Below are 19,545 nucleotides of genomic sequence, written 5' to 3'. Positions count from 1 at the left end.
CCCAGTGAAGGAAGTAGATAGACAAGCCCAAGAAGAGCAGAGAGTCCCAAATAAGATGAACCCAAAGAGGCCCACACCAAGACACATCATAATTAAAATGCCAAAGGTTAAAGACAAAGAGAATCTTAAAAGCAGCAAGAGAAAACGCAGTTACTTACCTACAAGGGAGCCCCCATAAGACTGTCAGCTGATTTCTCAACAGAAACTTTGCAGGCCAGAAGGAATTGGCAGGAAATATTCAAAGCGATGAAAAGCAAGGACCTACAACCAAGATTACTCTACCCAGTAAAAGTATCATTTAGAATCAAAGGAAAGATAGTTTCCAAGACAAGAAAGAGCTAAAGGTGTTCCTCATCACCAAACCAGCATTACAAGGAATTTAAAGGAACTTAAGAACATCCCCCAAAAAGATAAAAAATGTAAATAATAAAATGGCAATAACTGCATATCTATCAACAATTACTTTAAATGTAAATGGATTAAATGCTCTAATCAAAAGACATAGGGTGGCTAAATGGATAAGAAAACAGGACTCTGCCTATAAGAGGTTTACTTCAGATCAAAAGATACACACAAACTGAACGTAAGGGGATAGAAAAAGATATTCATGAAAATGGAAATGAATTTAAAAACAAAGCTGGGGTAGCAATATTTGTACCAGACAAAATAGACTAAAACCAAGGCTACATAAGTAGAGACAAAGAAGGATCCAGTAATCCCACTTAAAAGGATTTATCCGAAGAAACCCAAAACACTACTTTGAAGGGACATGTGCATCTGTATGTTCACTGAAGCATTATTTACAACAGACAAGATATGGAAGCATCGTAAGTGTCCATCAATGAATGAATGGATAAAGAAAAAGTGGTACATATACAAGGCCTGACAATTAAGTTTACGAACTTGTTGCAACAATGTTGCTAACCTGTTTTGATTATCAGAGGAATTATTCATTATGAATTTTTACAACTGGACAAACAGTTAACCAACTTTACTGGTATTTGGAAGTACTGAAAGGGCTGCAAAAGTTAGATGACCCTAAGTTTTCACCAACAATTCATGGCTGTTGCATCACACCAATGCACCAACTCACATGGCACTGTCTGTGAGGGAGTTTTTAGCCAGTAAACAAATAACTGTATTGGAACATCCTCCCTACTCACCCGATCTGGCCCCCAATGACTTTTCTTTACCCGAAGATCAAGCAAATATTGAAAGGAAGACATTTTGATGACATTCAGGACATACAATGACAGCTCTGATGACCATTACAGAAAAAGAGTTCCAAAATTGCTTTAAAGGGTGGACTAGGCACTGGCGCCGGTGCATAGCTTCCCAAGGGGACTACTTCGAAGGTGACCTTAGTGATATTCAGCAATGAGGTATGCAGCAGTTTTTCTAGGATGAGTTTGTGAACCTAATTTTCCTACCTTGTATATAATGGACTATTACTCAGTCATAAAAAAGAATGAAATCTTGCCATCTGCAATAACATGGATGGACCTAGAGAGTATTGTGCTGAGTAGGGTGAGTCAGAAAAAGACAAATACTATATGATTTCACATATATGGGGAATCTAAAGAACAAAATAAACAAAACAAACAAACTCACAGATACAGAGAACATTTTGATGGTTGCCAGCTGGGAAAAGGGTTGGGGGGGCTGGGTGAAAAAGGTGAAGGGATTAAGAAATACCAATTGGTTGTTACAAAATAGTCTTGGGGATGTAAAGTATAACATAGGGAATACTGTCAATAATATTGTAATAACTATGTATGGTGTCAGATGGGTACTAGATTTATCAGGGTTATCACTATGTTGTAAACCTGAAACTAATATAATATTGTATGTGAACTGTAACTGAAAAATAAAAACAATATTAAAAATAAACTCAATTTCATTTATTTATAATTATTTGAAAGAAAATAGATAAATGCTACCCTGAAGTACCTGAGATAAAACTACGAAATACAAAGTCAAATTTAAAAGGCTCACGATATATGCTTTTAGGTGATAAAAATCACAATTTTTAATTTAGCTATTTAATGCAGCTATTGAATGCAGATTTTTCCCCACTACAAATTAAAAAAAGGATGGTCCTTAAGACTATTCATAGTCTTGATTGCTATCTTTAAAGAAACTGAGCAAATAGTACTATCTTGGGAGAAAACATCATATTTAAATAATTTAGGAAAGATTGCCAGGTAGGTAGGTAGCAGCAACAGATTTTTTTTTAATTAAAGTTTATTGGGGTGACAATTGTTAGTATCAACAGATTTCTAAAAATTAAAATCTTATAAATTAAAACTACAGAAGCTCTATTCCTCTTCATGGGGCATTGTACTCCTCAAAGCAACTAAAACAGCCCAGACTGGGGCTTATGAAGCAAAACAGGATTTGACAACACTATTGCCCTGTAGACACTTCATTCAATCCTGAGCCCTTGTAGCAAGGTGTTGTTCCTCACCCAAGGATGTTGTAATGGAAAGACGGTTGGATGTGGAATCAGAAGACATAAATTAGTGCCCGGGTTCTGCTATTTCCTAGCAGTGTGTCCATTAGCAAGTTTATTTAATCTCTGTGAGCCTCAGTTTACTCATTTGAAAATAGTGATAAATAATACCTACTTCCCCAGGATCCTCATGAAGATTAAAGATGGCATATGTGAAGGCACGTTGTAAACTATAAAGTATTATACAGCAACTGCAAATCCTTAATAAAAGAAAATGGGGAATAAATGAATACCTAAGTATTGTGAGAGGCTATATAAATACAAGGCATAAGTTTTAAGAACTTTTAATTGGGATATATGAAAAGTTCTCATTTGCCCTATAATTACTGACTACAGAGTATAATAGATCTCCTTCATATATAAAAATTATAAGCCTTAGTCAAAGTAATTTAAGAAGGATAGTCCTAAAGAAAACCTGTCAGCCACTTTTACCCATGACACAATTTGGCTCCTTCACAAGGCCAGTTTCTAAACACAACTTGAAAAGCAACCAGGAGATACTAAAAAAATAATAAAAATACAGGGGTCGGCCGGTTAGTTCAGTTGGTTAGAGCACGGTGCTCTTAAAAACAAGGTTGCTGGTTCGATCCCCACATGGGCCACTGTGAGCTGCGCCCTCCACAACTAGGTTGAAATAACTACTTGACTTGGAGCTGATGGGTCCTGGAAACATACACTTAAAATAAATAAAAGTTTAAAAAATTACAAATTTTACATTAAATATTTCAGGACCACTTTAAAAAATAGCCAACAGCTTGTTAATTATTTTTTTATTAAACTTACTGGGGTTACAATGGTTAGTAAAACATAGGTTTCAAGTGTACATTTCTTTTTTTAATCAAGTGTACATTTCTATAATACATCACCTGTATATCACATTGTGTGCTCACCACCCAGAGTCAGTTCTCCTTCCATAACCATATATTTGAACAGCTTGTTAATATTGTCACATTACTCGTAATTTGCACAAATAAAAGGTGAAGCGGTAAAAAGTAAATTATTACTTGTTGAATAAAAAAGTTTAACCTCAAGTTCAGGCAAAAAGAAAGTCTGACTTCCCTTCTCTGTCTTCGAACAAAAGTGAAATTTACTTACATGGAAAGAGAGACACACACACAGAGAGAGAGAGAGAACTGATATTAAAAAAAAAAACATATTTTCCTTCCATTTTAAATTTACCAAATGAAATAAGAATCAACAGTAAAAGCTCCCAGCATCTCTGCATTTTTCTGAATTCTCTTATCTGCAAAGCACTTTGATCTATCCCTAGCTCCTAGGCTTGCTTCTTCCATAAAGGGAAAAGCAGCAGGAAAAAAAGCAAACCCTCTCTCTCCCTAAACACCAGAGACACAGGAAAACAGATTTTCAAATAAGGGAATAAAACTAAAGCAAACAATACCTTGTTTGTTTTTTCATAAAAGGATATGGTGTACAACTGGGTCTGAATTCAGGGCGTCACCCATAGAGGAATCTTATGCCTATGAAGTCATCCCTAATTACGGAGTTTGACTAACAATACGGCAATTATGAAACCACTCCACTGGCTCATTTAACTGCACTTAAACTCCCAAACACAAATCTTTGTTGAGAAAGGTGTATCTGCAAATAACTACCTGAAACTATTACTCAAATTCTGAAAGGTATTTGACAAAAGATGAGGAGGGGAGCCTGTTTTCAATTCCCTAAGGCGATTCACTTTAGGAATGCAGCTGACTGAATAATCTATTTACTAATCTGTGTCATTCAGTACCATGTGGGCCAGGAGGCAGGGCACATACATTGGGAAACTCTTCCATGGATAATCAAGAGTTGATCATGAACTTTATATTTTTTTTCTTGAAATTGGAAGGCATCTAAAAGAAAATAGCAGAGTATATTCACCATAGACTATCCCAGCCACTAGTATGATGGGTAAACAAAATTGGGAAAGCAAGGCTTAAATCAGAGATCTGGCAACACATACTTGAGCTCGTATCATGAAGACAGCAACAGAGTGGACAAAACATGGACGAATATATTATTTTACTACAAATGAAAAAAAACAACCACTGTCACTGCTATGTGTGAACAATTCAACAGTGGTCAACAAAAAAGTTGTGCATTTATCCCCTTCCTCCATCCCAATACAGGCAGGGCTTTGGAACACCCACACTTCACATACCTACCTCAACCAACAGAAACCACCACCCTGCCTCCTCCCTCGTTAAGCAAGTCAACAGCACTAGTCTCCAGGTCAGATAAGCGTCAACACTTTGAGCGACAGCTCAACTTACTCTTACGATTGCTCAGGCTCCAGTACCGTGTTTCTGAATGACTAGAAGATTTCAACTTGAATGTCTACCATATTCACCCACTCATTCATTTATAGTGAAGTCTTAATTGAAGGCTTAGTATGTACCTGGTAGTATTGGGTGCTGCCGATATAAAGAATTAGGACCCAAAGTGCCCTTTTCTCAAAGAACTTACTGTCTAGTGGGGGAAACAGATGGAAAAAACAACATATAACCTTAGTGCTATCACGCTATTATAGTTATATTTATTGAGTGGGCATCAGTAAAGGTTTTCCAGAGAAGGTAACTTCTGAACTTTATCTTAGAACACAAGTAGGAATTGCTCAGATAGACATCACTCGTAAAGGAATTTTAGGCACAGAGACATAAAGAGAAAATGATATTCTGGAGCTGGAGAAAGACAGTGTGGTTGGAGCACTGTTTGGAGCCTACGGTTTGTGACAGACACAATTGGAACAGAAGGTCAGTCCAATTTAGAGGCGTTACAGTCAAAATCTAGACTTGACCCTCTGGTCAAGAAAGAAGGAAGGTCACTGAGGAGGACTCCAGTTGGGAAAATCTGAGTGTCTACAATTTAACTTATTGCCACCTTATTTTCCTGCCTTTCAAATATCTCTCCTGCCAAATCAGGTTTCCTTTTCAACTTACCCACTTTCCTCAGTCTCCAAGTGTGGGAACAGAGCCAGGAGTGCAGTTTCCAGGCTCTCAGCCTCACGTGGAAAGGTGCTGGCTCAGGTAGTAAATGGTAATCATCTGTGACTAGTTGGCCATCAGCTGTTACTGGTTAGCCATTAGCCACTGATATAACTGCCGTGGCTAAGCTAGCAAGATGTGGCGTGGTGGTGTGGCATCCTGGTGTGGTGTGGCGGAGTGTGGATTACGGATTGAGAGAAGCGGAGTGCAGCTAGCAAGTGAGGTTGGTTGGCAGAGACAAGTGGACGGCAGGTTGCAGATCGTCTGGCTCTTGCTTCCTATGTCTCCAACCCAGCCGCCAGCGAGACTATAGTGGTATGACTCCCCTATCTATGGCTCCGTGGGTGTTCCTTTTTCGCCTCACCATATCCTGTGTTCCTATGTGGGGAGCGGGACCAGAGACCACGCATGACATTCCGCATGACACCAGGCTTACAAATTTGAGACTGAAGTTTGGCCACAAGAAACAAAGGGAGTGTGAAGTAAATCACTAAGCATTCTGGATTCTTTCATCATACCTTTTATCACCTCATGTCTGGCCTATTCCAAAAGCCTTTTAGCTGATCTATACAGTCTTGTCTCAAATGTAATCTTTACACTAACTTCTTGAAAAGCAGATCTATGATATATTTCATGCAAAAGAAAGCCCCAACTTGTAAGCACAATATTCAAGGCCCTATACTTTTCCATATTGACACGCCTATCTTTCCAATGTTACTTCCCATTATATGCATTGCACCCTTGAATCACACTCTATAAAGAGACCCCATTCCCTATTGTCAATAATATTGTAATAACTGTGCATAGTGCCAAGTGGGTACTAGACTAATTGGGGTGATCACTTCATAAATTATGTAAATGTCTAACTACTATGCTGAACACCTGAAACTAATATATGGAATGTCAATTGTAACTGAAAAAAAACACAACAAACCAGAAGCTGAATACAGCCGATTAATGCTTAATGTTATAATCATTGTATTTATCCTTTTCTCCCTCAACCTGTCTTTCCTACTTAATGAAGTTCTTTGTTTTCTCTCATCATAAGTATTATTTCTGTTAAATACTTTGAGCTTTTCTATTTAAATACAAGAAGGAATATTTTTCTACCAGCCTAATATTGTTTCATAATTAAACCTATTTAACTAAAAATAAATAAATAAAAGATACCCCATTCCCCAAGTAGGCCATGTGTTTTCTCACCTCCAGTCTTTCTCTTCTGTGGAATGCTCTTCACTCACCTCTTATCTATTCTTCAAAAGCATCTTTAAGGAAGTCTTTTTAGATTGTCCCCACCTGAGATAAAAATTCTATCTTCCCAGTACTCTCACAGAACTGTGTGTTTTCTTCTATTATAACCAATGCTGGATTCTTTCAGACTGCTCCAGTTTTAAATATCTGTTTTACTCTCAGATCATATGTACCAATTTTTGAATGGGAAAATATAGTCACCATAATGATAGCATTTAATATTATTATACAAAGTTCTTTGATGGAAGACACCATATATACCCCATTCATCCTCATATTCCCAGCCCCTATCACAGTGTCTACAAAGTAGGTAATAATAATAATTAAGACAATATAATAACATATCATTGTAAGTTTATATTATAGCAGCTAACATTTATGGAGGACTTATTTACATGGACTATACTAAATGCTTGATATACATTATGCAAGTTGCTTCTCAGAAAACCTCTATGAACCAGGTGATATTGTTATTCCCATTTTAAAGAAGAGAACATCGGCTTACAGAATTTGAATAACTTGCATAAAGTCACATATAAATAGGTAGAGCCAGGTCTCAAACCCAGGTCTGCCTGACAGCAAAGTCAGTATTATCAACCATTAATGCTATATAAACTCTTCAGTAAAGACTGATTGAATGAATTTATTTTCCCAACAAGACTATAATTTTACTAGAGTAGAAATACAGCTCACTCATCTCTGCATTCACCATAGCATTTGGTATAATGCATGGACACAGTGCAGTCTCAATAAATATCTTTTGAATGAAAAATAACCTACAAATACATTTTGATCATGTCAGTCCCTTTTTAGGAAGCTATTAATTGCTTATGCCTAAACAGATTATCTAATCTCTGTGTTATTTTCCAAGGTCCTCTAGAGTGGTCCTACTAGTTACGTCTAACTGGTTTTACCTTTCCACAACACTTAAAATTAGCTTTTTGATCACAACCATTTTCCTGAACATGGCCTATTAACTCCTATATCAGTACCTTTTGTTTTATCCTGCCCCTCCTTCTTTCCCTCTCTCTAGTAAGAACCCCCTCTCTTTGTATACACCTCTCACACTTATAATGCCCTCCTCTTTATTTTTCTTCTTTCCCTTTTGCAAATTCTACTCACCCTTCAAGGTTCAGCAGAAACCTCATCCTCTCCCAAACCATGTTTCCCAATGACTTCACAACCCTGCTCTTTCTCTTCAACTCCCACAGCATTTAAAATCTTGCCACAAAATTTAACAATTTAATTATAGGCTTCCACCTATAGTTATACAAGTGGATGTAAGGACAGTGCAGCTGGGACATCTACCACCCTACTTGATTCAGTTCATCTGCCTCCTCCACACAGATCCTCAAACTTGGTCAAAGAGAATACTCTTCCCCATAAAAGAACCATTCTTTTGTCAACAACTCACAAATACTTGTCTAACCACTTGTTCTGCAAACGCTATTTCAAGATTGTTTGTTTCTCAAGAACAGAGTCTAAACTTCATCTTCCTCTCCTGTACTCCCACAATAATAATCCACCACTAGATGCTGGGAACAGAGGCATGGCTCAAAAAATATTGCAACTGCTTTCCGTGTTTCAAGGGTATGGATAATTCCCAGTATGTCCAATAACCAGTGATGACTGAAATTTCATTAGGGAAGAATCAAAAGCCTAGGGTAGTTAAGGGACTTTGCCCAGGACACAGAGCTGTGAAGCAAATGTACAATTAAAATAGTGTGTGTGAAAGAAGGTTATTAACCACTCTTACCATAAAAACAAAAAGAAGCTACACACTGCTTTGTGAAAAGAAGGCTCGTGCCTATTGTAGCCTATGGAAGATAATTTAAACATTCCTAATAAAAGTGATCATGATATTGAGAAATAGGAATGGTTGCCAGAAAATGTACATAGTGACCCCGCTAAGTAATACTAACTTGTTTTCATTACTTAAAGAATAAGGGATTCACTTAATCCTTGAACTGAAATCACCAAAACTGTAATTGTGTAAAAATATAGACTATAGTCAACAGGTTCAGTAAAGACAATATATAGAGTGAGTTCTAAGTTACAGTCTTCAAAACAGTGGTGTCAAATGGGTACTGACAATAAAACAGGCCATACTTTTAAAAAATAAGGACACAAATGCTTACCTTCTCTTGTGGCACATTCATTCCTAAATGACGAGGCTTCTGCTTCATTGTATTTAATATTGCTTAATTTCAGCCTCTTAAATGCTAAATACAGGTAACCCCCGTATAATACGGTTATTAGGTTCCTTATAAATGCCGTGTTATGAGAATCCGTTACACAAAACAAAAAACTAGTACAAGAAAGGGGGTTAGGTTCTAAAAATTAAAAAAACAAACATACTATTATATTTTTACAATTAAGAGAAATATCTTTATTAAAGCAATTTTCACCAAAAGTATAACATATTAATATGTATTAAATAATGTTTTCTTCGTCATCACTTCTAAGCACCATTAACAGAGGGCATTTTCTTTTTGACAAGATATCTTCATGCTCTGAACTTAATACTCCACAAACAAAATGGATTTAAAATTCTAATATGTTTTAAAATTCTGCAGTCAAATCTGATATTACATCCACGCTCGAATGAAAAATTTCAAATGAGATACCTTTTGCTCTTAAAAGCTTTTATTATGTTCCGTGTTATTCAGGGATTTCCCTAATTTCAAATGAGATATCTTTTGCTCTTAAAAGCTCTTATTACATACACTATGTGTTGTTCGGGGATTTCTCTAATTCTCAAACCGTGTTAGAGTGAAACCGTGTTCTAGGATGCCGTGTTGTACGAGGGGCTTCCCCAATTCTCAAACCATATTATACAAGTGCTGTTTTATATGGGGATTACCTGTACCTAGTCCCATTGTATCAGTGCTAATAACTTAGTCTTAGTATAAACATAACCAAACACTCAAGTAGCTACGTGATTTACTTTTTATTTTAGGATTTTTTTTCATGGATATGCCATCGCTATGGTACCCACAGTTTAATGATTAGTTTGTAACCTTACAACTGATTTTTCTCAAGGAGCAAGTGGTTTGAAGTTTTGTTTGCTTCCTTCTAGAAAACTTGAATGGAATCTTGGTAAAGGAGTAATTGTAATAGCTTAAGAGGTTATATGCATCTTTCTCAGTTTAATGATTTGTTACTTTGAAAGTCAAAACAAGTGAGTGAAACTCTAAATGCCCTCTCACGGGTCATAGGTTCCCAGTCCTGAAAGTTTAGGAAAGGTTAAAGCAGAGGGAAGAAAGAGTAAAAGATTTTACTGTTCATTATTTTAGCACCTCAGCGTTATTAAAAATTCCTTATTATAGTCAATGTGGAGAGCAAACTTCTCTGACAGCAATATCCAACATATACAGCATACTTTACTTAGCAAGGTTGTTTTTCAAGCCTAGATCTGGTAATTCTACTTGACATTTCAGACGCAAATTGGTAAAACTAAACAGGGGACATTGCTAGATAACGCCAAATGAAACTGACAGTATTTTCCCATGAGGTACTGTTATATATGCTGTTAGGTTATACAGTATTCGGGACTACAGAATAAAGCAAGTGGCTGATGGGACATAAATCTGGATATACAGAGGGTGACAAAAAATGTATACACATTTTAAGAAAGGAAAAAAACTGTATTAAAATTGTAATACTCAATATATACTGATAACAAAAGATGAATACAAGTCATGTGCATACATGTTTTTGGCATCCCCGGTATTTAGCAACTATGCTTCTACAACTCATTTAGATTAAAATAATATGAGCACAAAAACATAACATTTCAGGTAACATTAGTATACCATTTCAGAGACCTTTGTGAATTGACCTGAAAAACCTTATCTACTATTTCCATGATAAAATGTTTCAAATTCCAAGTCAATTGAGAAATAAACTTTGGAAGGCTCTATTAGTGACTGAAGGCTAATTCTACCCTTTATCCAACCCCAAGAGCAGCCTATCTATCATTGCAATTTTGCCCTGAATTCATCCAAAAACTTTAAGGAGAGTTAAACATTAGCTTACAATTTAATGTGAAGAAGAGATTGCTATCTCCGGCAGGTATGCTGCCTGAGAGAATTATGAAGGGTTATTAAAAAGGGCAGGGGAGCAGAGATGGCTGGTATTTGCAAAGTCATGCATGGGGGACTGCACATTTAAGCTAAGCTATCTTAGCCTTCTTCCTACTTCTCTAATACCTACAACTAAGCCATCTCAAATTTTCTGTTTGTTTAAAAGGAGATGCACTACAGAGTCATAGGTGCTAACCAGTAACACCCCTTCCCCAATTCCTGTAGCCCCTTTTGGTGTGTGATGACCATCTACTTCTCTATCTCCTCCCCTAGTCTGTAAGCTCCTTGGAAGCAGGGTTGGCACCTTGCTTGACTTTGTATCTTGGTTCACAATAAGTACCGACTAAACGTTTCCTGAATAAACTCTGATGGAGGCAAATAGGGAAAGTGAACAGACTTAAACATTACACAGGCTAAATAGGTTTTAAAAATGCATACTCTATTAGAGAAAGCTATGAACAAAATAGTCAAGACATAATAATGTTCCCACATTCTTCACATGTAATTGGCCTGTTAGCATGCTTTAACTATCAACTCTTGTTTAATACTTCAAGATACTACAAAACTCCTCAAGATGTTTGCAGACTGTCTTTTGAATATAGCTGAAAGTCAAACAGAAAGTTGTTTTTTGTTGCTTTTTTCCAGAAACGGTTTTTACTTGCAACATTTTTGGCAATCAAGAAAGCAGCACATTTCACCTTTACAATAATACACATCACTTACAACAAATTATGTTTTGACAAACCTGTAATTTGTAGATAAATGTAACATTTAGAAATAAATGTAAATTGCCCCAAACAAAAGCTATACTTAATTTTTTTTATTATGAAATTTTCAATATATACAAAGGCAAGAGAAAACAGTACAACACCCATAAATCTTTCATCCAGATTCTACATTTATTGGGATTGTCCCACAATTGCTTCCTATACCCCTCTTCTTCCCCTCCCCTGCCCTCTTCTTTGAATTATTTTAAAGTGAACTACAGACATCCCAGGATTTCACTTTCTGGAAATAACTCTATTCTATTCTAGAAGCTAGCTAGATTCTAATTGATCTTTTTTTTCAAGCATTGATACCTATGAGTCACTTAAATCCAAAGGGGTGCCCAATCCTGTGTCATTTCCTGGAAGAATATCAAATATCTCCATTTTAAGTAAAAGTTTCTCTTTTCCTTTTTTTGTGCTTAATAGCTATTTAAAAATAAGTTAACAACTTACCAGTAACAGAAATATTCAATTCAATTTAGTCATATTGAAAACATTCTTTTGAATTCTTACCAGACGAGAATTTTGTAGATATTTACTGTACATCTTAATTATATTCTAAAACCTCTTTGCTTGTGATGAAGAATACTATATCAAAACTAAGGACACAACAAAATGACACTGCTCCTTCCCCCATCTTTACAAAGCTAAGGTGTATTAACTGCTTGGATTGAAGCAGTGTACTCCTCTTTTAAAAGGCCTAATGTCTTCCATATTTCCTAAGTAAACCTCGACACTTTTCAAAAATATCTGAATAATTTATGAAAACATTTATCTGCTGTTAATGAAATTAATTAACATTCACACCTGATCGGTATTTCCATTCTCCTTTCCTTAAGAAATTAACATTGAGGTTAAGGGTAACACACACACACACACACACACACACACACACACGGCAAGATCAGACTAGTTAACATGCTTCAACTCCAACCAAATATTATGATGTACGAGTACAACTCAGGAATCACTAGAGATACAATTTTAGCTTAGACTTTGAGCTAAGTTGAGAGCTTATCTATTAGCCACTGAAAGTGCCTCCTGCAGTGTTACATACCCTGCTTATATGTTCTCAAATATCGTACTTGTTAACTGAAAACTAGATTCTTTTGTTTCATACTTCACTTTTTAATTCATACAGGTATATTAAGTGCGACCACTCTGAGAGGTTACCTTTAACTTGGGGTCAGGATTTATATAACTAGCTATACTGAAACAAGGAGAAATAAAACTTATAGGATCACCATGTGAGGGAATACCTTGGTGAGTTTGTGAGCATCAAAAATCAGTATCACTACCATGTTATAAAATAACACCACTAAAATTTCATCACCAATGATTTTCAATTATTTGTAAAGTATAAATAAACACTAGGACAACTGTTTGTCATAAGTCATTTTGTAAGAGTAGAATACTAATCTAATCGTGTTGTCATGACAGCTACCTCATATTCTAGTTCATAAAATATTGAAAAACCATTTAACAGAGACCAAAAGCATTTAAAATCTCACCCCATCCCCCAAAATACAGAGTAATAGTTTCTGTCATTTAAACCTTTGGTCATCTAACTTGATAGATACAGTTATATAATTAGGATTTCAAAACCAATTTAAAAAAAATGTACGAAGTCCCTAAAATACTTCCAAAATAAAGAAAAGACAGAAGCTATAGAGAACAGCTTGGATTCTAAACTTCAAATTTTTCTCTTAAATTTGATTCTACTTGAATAAGATTCAGAGAGTGTCTCCAAATGTTTAACTACCCTAATATATAATAAGAATTTCAACTTTTTAAAAGTAAATTTCTGCTTAAGTATTCAGTAATCTAAAAGATAGAGCCTAACAAAATAATATTAAAATAGTTACCCTTCTGCAACGGTGGGAGCAAACCTGTTTCTTTCTCAGCAGCACTAATAGAAGGAACCTCCCACGCCCAGAAACCAATCTGGAAATCCAACATTCTTCTTACAACTGCAACTTTAGAGAGCAAGTCATAACACTTCCTGCTAGAAAAAGGGAACACCCTGACAAAAGAATTATATAATACTTATGAATCCACTTCCTGTAGGCCTCACAGTATTTTGCCAAATATTAATACATTCTAACTTCACAACATTTAGAGAAAAGTTAATTTTTTCATTCCAGAGCCACTGAAATCATGCAAGAACACTAGGGAATTTAAAGTTGGTTCAGGTCAAATAGCAACAACCCACATACCTATTTAGAGTTTGAACGTTAGCCAAATAACCTGCTTATTTTAGAACATATGGAACCAGCTTCTCCCCAGTGTCCAAGTCACTTGTCCATAGCAAAGTGCATTACTTAGAAAGGCGAATTAACTCTCTGACTACTTACGTTCTCTATTATTCATTTCCATCCAAACGTATTCATACCTTCATACAACCTCCATGGGCTAGGTGTTGTAGCATTTACTGTATCTATTACACTTTGTTTTCTGTTGAAATGTAAGCTCTTAATCGTAGGAACTGTATTTTCTACCAGCATAGCATATAGGAACTAAGCCAATACTTGCTGAAATGAATTTTCTATTGAGGGGCAGGACTGCAGAGTTAAGAATTTTCTGAAGCCAGATTGGGTTCAAATCCTGGCTCCACCATTTTCTAGCTGTGCTTGTCCTTAGGCAAGTTGCTTTAAGTTCTTGTGCCTCACTTTTCTCATCCAGGAATGATAATAGTAACTACTTCACATAATAGTAACTACTTTGTACAATGTTGTGATGCTTAAGAGATATAATGTGTGTCCAAAATTTAGATCATAGTCTGGCACACTGGTAAGCATTAGATAGGTGATCACTGCTATTCTAATTATTGAAATTTGCCTTTTAGCTTGTCTAGCAAAAAACAGTTATTTACTAAAGTAAGCAACTAATTTGTTGTGAGTACCCTTTATGGGAGAGAACAGAAAATCAATAGGAGTAAAGCACTAGGCTCAGGAGGCCATTTCTAATACTGACAATCATTTGATAGGAAATGGAGCCCATTGGAAACATCAGGGTCTTAGGAGTCTAACAAATGTGAAGTCTGTGTGACATTGAATAAATTACTTAGCTTCTCTGAGCCCCATGTTCATATCTATAACTGTGGAGCTAATCCACATACTTCACAAGGTTGCTGTGATGATTAAATGAGCCGATATAAGTGTATTAGAGCATCTGGCTCCAGCAAGGTGCTCAGTAAGTGGCACTCATTATTATAATCTGTCTGGGATATAATATGCATAATATCATCTGTTCTACCTAATAAGAATGAAAGTGAAATAACAGCTACTCCAGTCCTTTATAAATAATATCAAGCAAACACAGTGAAGCATTTTATGGTAATATATTGAAATCTCAGAATAAGGAGGCAACTCACAATGCACTAATTTGTAAAAAGGACTGGGATAGTCTCTTTTATGAGGCAAAGTGTTCTCCTGTCCTCATCACTAACCATCATTAGCAGACACTGGATTACATTTTGTCTCCTTAATGGAAGCACTTATTTATTTCATCAATCACAAAAACCACATAAAATATCAAAAGGCAACACAATCCAGAACAGAAAGAATATAACAGCAGGAGCCAGAGGACGTGTTTTTCCATGTCTGCGTTGCTGACTCACTCACTACGTGAAGCCTCTTCAACTTTTCCAAGTCTCAATTTCACCATTTGTAAAATAAGCATAGCACTATCTGCCTGTGGCCTGTCAGGGAATACATGACATAGTAACTCTCAAGCACTTTGAGCTATCTGGAGGAAAGGATATAAATGGTTGTATTATTATACATTTTAGAGACAGAGAAAACTGGGGCATAGGCAATTGCCTCAGGTAAGAAGATAGTTTCAGTGTTAGACCAGAAATGTTGGGTTTTACCAGCCCTACTTTTTTTTTTTTTTTTTGCCACACTTGTAGTTTCAAACCATTCAGATAGATCTGTCCCAAGTGCTACTGACTTCTTCAATGGTAACCCTACCTAGAAACTTTCTTGACTTTCCTTTTCCTGGTCATCTGGAGTGTGTGTGTGTGTGTGTGTGTGTGTGTGTGTGTGTGTGTGTGTGCTCGTTTTCTAGATCTCTGAACTCTAAGGCTCATCTTTGCTTAGAGTGAAACCTGTTGGCACCATGTCGCTGATTTTAAAGTCTATTCACCATTACATAATAGAATTCATTTTAAACTGCAAAACACTGTGGTCAAGTTTCTATGAATGGATACTCTCCTCAAAAATGCTATCTTCTGCTTAGTAACTACTAGGACATTTCCTAAAAGACTGTTCTATCACATCAGTAGTTCAACCAGTTTTAATCTGTGGCCCATTTGTAACTTTCTAAATGTCTCACTCATCATCTGAGGTATGTGTGGGTGTGCAGGATGGGGAGAGGAGTGTGTTTGTGTATGAGCCTGTGAGTGACTCTGTGTGTGAAGAGAATTTCTATTTTTACTACAGGTAATGAAAATGGGTTTGGGAATAGAAGATGGTGGCAAGGGTTGTTGTGTAATACATTTCACATTTTTATAAGCAGGCCACAGAATGAAAACAACTTTTACACTGCATTTCAAATTCATCGTGATGAATGCTGAGGAAAGCCAATGGAAACAAACCTATGCATTATCTGTACACATAAAGTGCACCCTTTCTCTCTCTCTCTGATGTTACAAAAATCCATAAAGTTGAAAGTTCACACACATACACCTGTGGACACGCACACCCCTCAGGGAGGAAAGGGGGGAAAAGGCACATCCAAAGCTGCATGAGAATTTCATAGATATATCAGTGCAGTATAGTTAGAACACAAGACCTAGACAGTATTTTTAAAGTCTCCTCCAAGTTTCCTTCAAATGTCACGCTCTCCACCACACCCAGTACCGGGTATATTCTTTCCATGTATGACATGTACAATGGAGGCCTCTCCCACTGTGCTTAATGACACACCTCAATGACACAGATCTATTGTCCTTTAATGAAATAGTATTTTACCCATCTTCATGACTTATGAGTATAAAGCAAACAAACAAATAGATAACACCCACAGTGAGAGAAGCATCAAAGCAAAGGAATCTAACATTAAGAGGTACCAAATTAACATGCAGGAAATTCTACTGTAATTTTGGACTATATTGGAAAGTTTAGGAAATGGATAGTAGGAACAGTATTAGGCACACAAACTTTCTGTTGCATGGATGTGTCAGTTTTAACAGTCAAGTAGATCTCGTTTACGCAATCATTTGTTTTTCATATTTTGGGGGAAAATAAACCATAAAGTATCTTAATTTCAACTTTCAACGTATGCCTCTCCAATAAGTCTTCATTAGCTCTGTATTTGCATAACAAAGTAATCAAATCTGTCAAAATTTTAGAATAGGACTTCTTATTATATATTATATACCTTGTCCTAATCACTAAAACAAAATTCTGAAATAAACGGATGGTAGTTTTAAGCACGAGTCCTTCAAAAATTATCAACTTAACTATGTATGGGGCAATGAACTGATTTAAAAGACATCTGTAATGCTGATGTATTTACAGATACAGAATATTTTGAATAAGTGGTAACTATACCATGTCTTCGTTATATGTATATTATTAAAGAGTACATGCATTTCATAGTAGAATGCCTTTTCCTACCAAAGGAATACATATTCCTAAAAGCAGCACTAATAATGATTGAAAGAATACATGAAATATTCAACAGAAATAAAATGCCAATTGAAGTTCCTTTTGCTAGAGTTGAATAAGTGACACCCATCTGGGCAAAAAGTATAGATTTATGTTAGTATTTGGGTAATAATTCTATTGTTGAAGCCCTTTTCTCTAGCAATGTCAATTCAAAAAGTAGGGATATACGTTTGAAAAGAAAACCGTATATGTTCATGATATGCATATTACTGTTATAGAACTGACGTGTTGACATTTTACCTTGTCTTCTCAGTGAATTTTAAAATAAAAATGGCATCAGATACATTTTTACAGTACATTTTTTGACAAGTTAAAAAAATAAAAGACATGTGTAGTGACTATAGTTAACAATACTAAATTGTATTTGAAAGTTGCTAAAAGAGTAAATCTTAAAACTTCTCATCACAAGAAAAAAATTGTAACTACGTGAGCTGATGGCTGTTAATTAGGTTTATTGTGGTGATCACTTCACATATATACAAATATGAAACCATGTTTACACCTTAAATTAATACAATGTTGTAAGTCAATCATATCTCAATGAAACTGGAAAAAAAGACATCTGTGTTCTGTTCATAGCTAATAAACTCATACAAAGGAATAACTCACATGTTGTTTGGTTCAAGTACACGAAGAAAATGTGCTCTCCCACCAACATGTTGGTGAAAAGAAGTATTTTAAGAGCTTTTTCAGATAATTATGGATACTCTTCTTTATAATACTATATGCCCAAATTCAAGAAGTGGAAGTTTATTTAATGTTAGTTACAGTGTCGAATCGGATACCATATCAATGAATTTTTCATACTCTGTTACATTAAAATCCATTGGTCTACCTTGCACTCTAAATGGACCATTTTTTGTTGTTTTTTTTTAACCTGCACTTGATTTTGTAACACCATGCAGTGGTTATTTGGAAGAATATTGTTTGACTGACGCACATCTTCCAAATGTTGTCACACTTCATTTTACAGTATCTAGCAAATCACTTTCAGTAAAAACACCATTGATCTCATTAGAAAAGTCCAAGTATTGAAATTTGGTGGCTGATGCAAATTTTAAAAAATCTGAATTATTCCTCGAAAGCTCTAACTTTATCATTGGCAACAGATACTCTCAGTTATTTTTCTTGCAGTGACAGGCACACTTGGTTCATTTTTGATAAAATATCTGCCAAATATTCAGGTCTGAATAATCAGTTAATATGTTATTTCATCCTTCAAATAAAAACGATTTTCTATTTTTAAATGTGCAGCTAATTCACCTTGCAATTCAAAACACTGCAAAAGGGCTTTCCCTGAAGATAACCATTGTACACCCATATGCAGCAGAAATGTTTTTTTTCAAATTTTTTTTTTAGTTTCAGGTGTACAAAGCAATGTAATAGTTTAGACATTTACACCCCTCACAAAGTGGTAACCCCCTCCCCCGAGCTACTACCCCTCTGACATCGTATATGCCTGTTACAATACACAGCAGAAATGCTTTTAATGTACTTCCCATCTCATCACACAGAAAAAATTTTTAATTGTATATCAAGAGTTGAGATTTAATAAAATTAAATTTCCTTGTTTCATCAAGGACATTTGTAAATGAAATAAATTTTGTAGGGCTTCTTTTTTTCTTTCTTTCTTTTTTTTTTTTACAGGGAAGGTACAGCGTTGAATACAATGACTTATCAGTGGGGTGCCATTGCCTTACCTCCTAAGGCACCAGCAGTTTTACCCACCAGCACAAATATCAACAGTGAAAAAGCAAATAACATCTTAGTGTTACTATGCAAGTAATTTTGACCTTCAAGGGCCCATATGCCACACTTTTTTTTGACAACTGGTGCTTAAATTAGTAATATTTATGATGCAGTCATCCAATTTCAGAGTCAAAAAACAAAAGGTATATATGTTTTAAAAAGAAATTTCAAAACTGAGAATACAATCACGAGAATAGGTTCTTTTTTTAGGCGTCCATACCTCTTTCCACATCTTTCTTTTATTATTATTATTAGTCTCAGGTGTACAAAAACAACATGGTGATTAGACATTTACACACCTCACAAAGTGATAACCCCAACAAGTCTACCACCCATCTGACACCGTACATGGCTATTACAATACCATTGACGATACTCCATATGCTGTACTTCACATCCCATGACTATATATTTTTAAAATTATAGTTGACATTCAATATTATTTTATATTAGTTTCAGGTGTACAGCATAGTCGTTCGGCATATAATTTATGAAGTGATTCCCCCGGATAAGTCTAATACCTAT

At 35.7% G+C, this 19,545-nt stretch overlaps 1 protein-coding gene across 6 annotated transcripts in view; it reads right to left on the bottom strand.

The window, feature by feature from the left end:
* PLS3 (plastin 3) overlaps positions 1-19,545 on the bottom strand; it is a 123,363-nt gene that overhangs the window by 57,634 nt on the left and 46,184 nt on the right. Inside the window, exon 1 of one of the 6 annotated variants that reach the window (XM_019718731.3) lies at positions 13,465-13,577. The exons of 4 other annotated variants lie outside the window; for them this stretch is intronic. The gene's annotated coding sequence lies outside the window, so the exon portion shown is untranslated. Of the gene's footprint in view, positions 1-13,464; positions 13,578-19,545 lie in introns of those variants that run through there. One more of the 6 variants, XM_074323441.2, reaches the window with a different exon arrangement.

Source organism: Rhinolophus sinicus, chromosome 18 (genome assembly GCF_057876585.1).
Source record: "Rhinolophus sinicus isolate RSI-liver-muscle chromosome 18, RSI-T2T, whole genome shotgun sequence".
Classification (NCBI taxonomy): Eukaryota; Metazoa; Chordata; class Mammalia; order Chiroptera; family Rhinolophidae; genus Rhinolophus; species Rhinolophus sinicus.
This window is presented reverse-complemented; position numbering and strand designations above follow the sequence as displayed.